The following is a 6,611-nucleotide window of genomic DNA, read 5'->3' on the forward strand; positions in this document are numbered from 1 at the left end:
TGGCTGGATGGCATCACTGACTCAATGGACATGAGTTTGAGTAGACTCTGGGAGTTGGTGATAGACGGGGAGGCCTGGCGTGCTGCGATTCATGGGGTCGCAAAGAGTCGGACATGACTGAGTGACTGAACTGAACTGAACAGAATAATTAGAGATGTTGAACATCTTTTCATGTGCTTTTTGGCCATCTGTATGTTTTATTTGGAGAAATGTCTATTTAGATCTTCCACTCATTTTTGATTGGGTTGTTTGTTTTACAAAGTAAGTTAAAGTGAAATCATAGCATCCATGATTGTTTAGAATAGGAAAGACTCTTCAAAATCATATATTGTTCCCAGACGAGAGAGGTTTAATTCATGAGTCTGGGTGACAATGACAATAGCCAAAATAAATTGAACCATTACATAGCATGTGAAGTTCCAAACACATTTTCACAGGTCCCTTGAAGGGCAGTCAATCTAACTGCTTAGTAATGCATTTTGTTTGACTAAATTTCATTGACACTATTATGGAAAGTCAGTGAAGCTAGTGAAGAGAAAATCATTCCCCCACTCTAAGGTTGGGTTTTCAATATATACTAGGACAATTTGACTATATTTAAAATGTAAAATTGTCTTTCTTGTTTCCCCAAGACTGTCCTTAACTGCAGCCCTCAAATCTGATTTCATTCAACCTCATTGATTTAAATGTTTTTTGAACTCCCCAAGCCTCTCAGTCAACAAATAAATTCGGGGCATAGCAGTACTTTCTTCAAATGATCTTTAGTATAAGAAGAGAGAAAAGCTTTGCGTATTAGTTCAGGAACAATTGAAAATAGACATATAAGTACACATGTATTTTCCGTATATTAGTTCTCAGAGGATTATACAAATGTGTTTAGTATTTATTTTTCAGAATCTGCGAGGTATCTGCTTCTTCCTAATAGGAATAAAGAGTTCCTCAATTCAAGTGCTCAGGTCCAGTAGCTTGGTAAGATGTGTGCTTAAATGCAGGAGGGACTTATCATTGACATTGAAGGTAACTTTTTGAGTTTTTAGCTGGTTTTTGACTTTTGAAACAATTAAAGAAAAATTCTCTCTGTTCGTACATTGTGTCGGTTTCATACTGGTGTCATAATGAATTCTCAAAAACTTAATGGCTTAAATCAACACAAAGTTTAATCTTATAATTGGAGCATCAGAAATAATGAAATGAATCTTGCATGCATGTTAAGTCACTCCAGTAGAGTCTGACTCTGCAACCCTATGGACGGTAGCCCACCAGGCTCCTCTGTTCAAGGGATTCACCTGGCAAGAATACTGCAGTGGGTTACCATGCCCTCCTCCAGTGGAACTTCCCAACCCAGGGATCGAACCCGCATCTCAGATGGCTCCTGTATTCGCAGGCGGGTTCTTTACCACTAGCGCCACCTGCTGCTCCTGCTGTTTAGTCATTAAGTCATATCCGACTCTGCGAGCCCAGGGACTATGACCTGCCAGACTCCTCTGTCCATGGGATTTTCCAGGCAAGAATACTGGAGTGGGTTGCCATTTCCTTCACCCGCACCACCTGGGAAGCCCCAAAATGAGTCTTGCACAGCTGATATCAAGGTGTCCAAATTCTGCTTATTCTGGAGACTCCAGGACAGAACCTGCTTGCCTTTTCCATCTTCCAGCCTGTCGTTCTTTCCTCATGGCCCTTTATCACTCCAATCTCTGCTTCAGTCGTCACATGTCTCTATCTCTGACCCTTTTGCCTTCCTCTTTTAAGGACTCTTGTGATTACACTGAATCCACTTAGATGATCTCTTCATTTCAGCATCTTTAATTAATCACATTTGCAAAGTCTTTTTTTTTTTTGATACGAAACATAACATTTTTGAGGCTTGAATATGAGCTTCTTTGGGGATCCATTATTCACACTACCATAGACATCAAAAGCTAAAAAAGAAAAAAAAAGAAAAATAAATAACTTTCAAGAAAGTAATAATTTTGAAAGCAATAGCTTTTTTTGGAAAGCAACAGCTTTCAAAGGACATGTTTTTGTTCCCCTTTTTCAAAAAAAAAAAAAAAACCCAAAGGCATCTGAATATCTTTATAACCAACCCAATATGAACACAATATAAAATAAATGTAAGATTTTAAGCTTCTTCCAGAAAGTAAATGAACTTTTGCCAAGTAAGTCACAGTTTCTAATTTCTAATGTGGTCAAGGACAAAAAAAAAAATCTACTGTGCTTTATGAGGAAGCTATTTAATACACACATAGAGAGGAGTTCATTTTAAAACACATTATCTGCCAAAATAAAATTGCAATTTTAACCTACCAACCTGAAATTACACAGAAATTTCAAAAGTAATTTAGAATCATGAGCTGGAAGGGATTACAGGCAACATAATACCCTAAATGTGCATGACAGATGCTTATTTGTGCCAGAGGTCAATGCTCAATTATATGCTGTATGTCATCAGCTGAGCCAAAGCAGGGATGCTCCGAGGGGAGAAATGGATTGAATGAGGATGATCTGATATTAAGATATACAAAAAAAAAAAAAAAAAAAAATTAAACAAATTTTAAGAATCTCCTAAAGAAATGATAAAGAGGAAGAAAAACAAAACTATAAATAATTTTCTACAGGGCCAATTTCTAAATATACAAAAACAGGTAAGACACTGATGTTTGTTGAGCATTCTACTGTGTATTTGACACTCATCCTGCACTATTTAATTCTTTTGGAAACCCTGTGGGGTAGATACTGATACTCATTTTATAGACGAGGATCCCAGGAAACAAAGCTCTATTGATGGAATGAAGGCCACAGAGCAAATTTGGCAGCGGCCAAAAAAAAAAAAGTCGTAAATTGGATCTTTTGTTTCCAATGCCCTTTTTAGCCTGTTATTCCTGCTAGTTCCTGCTGCTTTAAATTTTCTGGAAAAATGCTTCTTCATTATGTTTTGTGGGGTTTTTTTTTTCCCCTACATTAGAAGACATGACTAAGACATAGTATTTTTCTCAAGGTAACTAAAGTCATGTTTTGTAACTTTTTAGAAATGATATTGTGATGGGTAGATAGGGTACCTAATATGTTATGTGTCCCTGGTAGTTCAGTCAGTAAAGAATCTGCCTGCAGTGCAGGAGACCCAGGTTTCATCCCTGGGTCGGGAAGATCCCTTGGAGAAGGGAATGGCAACCCACTCCAGGATTCTTGCCTGGAGAATCCCATGGACAGAGGAGCCTGGTGGGCTACAAGCCACGGGGTGACATGAGTCAGACACGACTTAGCAACTGAACCACCAACATGCTGAAAAAGCTAACTTTTGCCTGTGTTCTCAAAACAAAAAAGAATAAAACATCAAAAATTCCTACCAAGAGCTTGTCACTGCTCTAGGAGTTAGAAATCCAAAAATGAACGGGGTGGGCAGAGCCCACGATCACGTGAGGCTTACTGTTTAAGTGGGGAAGAAAGGCAACTGATTCTATCAAATTTGAGAATATGGGGAGAAGAGTATTATGATAAGGCAAGTTGAGTTAATGTGGGTAGGCAGAGCAAGGGCACCTAACTTAATTTCTAAAGAATCAGGATAGGGTTCCCAGAAGAAATGGCATTTGTACTTAGACTCAAGGGACAGTTAGGAATTAGCTAGGAATAAAGCAGTCAATCTTAAAGGAAATCAACCCTGAATATTCACGGGAAGGACTGATGCTGAAGTTGAAGCTTCAATACTTTGGCCGCCTGATGTGAAGAGCCAACCCATTGGAAAAGACTCTGATGCTGAGAAAGATTGAAGGCAAAAGGAGAAAGGGGGCAGGCAGAGGAAGAGATGGCTAGATAGCATCACCAACTCAGTGGACACGGATTTGAGCAAACTCTGGGAAATAGCTTCCCAGGTGGCACTGGTGGTAAAGAATTCACTGCCAATTCAGGAGATAAGAGACACGGGTTCGATCCCTGGGTCGGGAAGTTCCCCTGAAGGTGGGCATGGCAACCCACTCCAGTATTCTTGCCTGGAGAATCCCATGGACAGAGGAGCCTGGTGGGCTACGGTCTGTAGGGTTGCAAAGAGTTGGACACGACTGAAGCGACTTAGCACACACACACACAGGAAGATAGTGAAGGACAGGGGAGCTTGGCATGCTGCAGTCCATGGGTCTCAAAGAGTTGGGCACAACTTAGCGACTGAACAACAACAATAAGGAGCAAAGGTAAAGATTAGTTAGGGGATATTATCTAATGAATCTTTATATTTCAAGCGTCCTTAGTTCACTACCTGAAACATTTAGCTTTAGTGAGCACTTGATAAGCTGATTTTAAGAAGGAAGTTTAAAACAATGAGCATTATTCATGGTGGCAGTTAAGAAGGCTTATGATTAAAACCTGCATGGATGCTGAAGCTGTGATAAAAGGAAATGTACGTTCTCACCTATGTCTTTCTCTAATAGAACTGAGTAGGACCTGATAAAAGAAACTCTGAAAATAAAGATCACTTTTTTATGTTTAGTAGCATTAAGAAACTATCAACTTTGAAACACTATAGTAGGCTCAGTAAGATATGTTTTATTTCTTTTTAAATTCCCAGAGCATAACAAAATCAAGTCATTTCTAGTGATGTGGATGGACCTACCACCTATCATACAGTTAGTCAGAAATAGAAAAACAAATATCGTATATTAACACATATACGTGGAATCTATAAAAATGGTACAGATGAACCTACATGTACAATGGTATAGATGAATGTCGGGATAGAGATGCAGATGTAGCAAACAGACATGTGGACATGGCCAGGGAAGGGAGGGTGGGTTGAACTGGGAGAACAGCATTGACACATATAGACACTGTGTGTAAAATGGATAACTAGTGATAAGCTGCCGCAGAGCCCAGAGAGCTCAGCTTGGTGCTCTGTGATGACCTAGAGGGGTGGGATGGGGGTGGTGTGGGAGGGAGGTCAAGAGAGACGGAATCATCCATATAACTGACTCGCTTTATTGTGTGCAATATTGTAAAGCAGTTATACTCCAAGAAAAAATAAATATATAAACAAATAAATAAGTAAATTTCCAGAGCATACACAGCAATTCACCCAGAATTTAACTAGTATCACTGTGGCTCCAGCAGAGTGGTGTCCAGAAGTTGTTGCAAGGATGGAAATGTTCTATAAATCTGCATCATCCAATATAGTATTTGCTGACCACATGTGGCTGTTGAATCCTCAAAAAGTGGCTAATGTGACTGAACCGCTACATTTTAATTTAATTTTCAGAAATTTTAACAAAAATCTAAACACCACAGACTTATAGCATGAAGGGATAATAGAGCATATTATATCTAAGAGGAATCTAAAGTGAAAATGTAAATACATTCAGATGACTATATGGTTTTATTGCTAACAAAGGCTTTCCTGGCAGCTCAGATGACAAAGAATCTGCCCGAAATACAGGAAGATCTGGGTTCAATCCCTGGGTCAGGGAGATCCTCTGGAGAAGGGAATGGCAACCCATTCCAGTATTCTTGCCTGGAGTATTCCATGGACAGAAGAGCCTGGCAGGCTACAGTCCATGGGGTTGCAAAGAGTCAGACATGACTGACAGACTAACACTTTCACTTTCACTCCATGTTGAGTTCAGGGAATTATCATGTTCCCTCACAATAGACTTCTAAGTGTCATGCCAGGGTCCAGCCTCGGCAGGATCCAGGGGGTACCCTCGGGATGAACGGCGTCGGTGAGAGAGAGAGAGAAGACACATGAGACCAGCCTTGATAAGGCCAAGTCTGTGTTTTACTTTTTGACAACAGTTTTTATACCCTTACTCAGAACGTTTTCAAGGTACAAGATGCTTACTCATGCTTACACAGGATTAGTATTACATCATTTTGTTTTTTAGGAAAAGCAGGATGTTTTTTGCTTTCTAATTCTATAGTAAATCTTAGCACATGATCTTCTGGCCTTGGGCTTATTAACATTTTATGCAGGTCAGGTGAATGTAAACCTATTTTCCATTTCTATGGTGACCTTAACTGAAAGGTAGCAGTCTCATAGGGCAACAGTACAGAGTAGAAGTATAACCTTGTTAACATAAAAATTAATCCTTCTGCAGTTGTCAGTTGCGTTTATCTAAGAAGTTTACCCCAGACTGACTGCGACTTTGGTGAGGCAGCTTCTACCTAGCACTCCTGGCTGACAATTAGCAACCATCTCATTGTTACCACACTAGGGCTAAGCTCTTATTTTTCTAGATCTATAACTATATTAACAATGGTTTCTATAACACAACCTTAGCACATTAAGAGCAAAAACACAGCAAGCAAATGTTAACCCAATAGCTACTTTTAGAATAATTTTTCTTGTGTTTTCTAATAGGGCTTCCTCACCCCCCGAAGGGCCCTATGTCTGTTAGGGCCTTTATATGATCAGGTTCTTTATGTTATTTTATGATTAGGGTATTATAAGCAACCATGCATATTAGTACCAAGGGCGTAAATGCATTTGCCAAACAAACTAAAATACCAGCAAAGGAGTTTAAATTAAAACACTCCTTTCACCCTGGATAATCTCATAAGACACCACCACCCAGGAAACTTATTGATTAAAGTTCTAAATTGATTCTTATTTGGGAAGAGATCGGGGAAGGCCT

The sequence above is a fragment of the Cervus canadensis genome, chromosome 12 (assembly GCF_019320065.1).
Source record: "Cervus canadensis isolate Bull #8, Minnesota chromosome 12, ASM1932006v1, whole genome shotgun sequence".
Taxonomy (NCBI): Eukaryota; Metazoa; Chordata; class Mammalia; order Artiodactyla; family Cervidae; genus Cervus; species Cervus canadensis.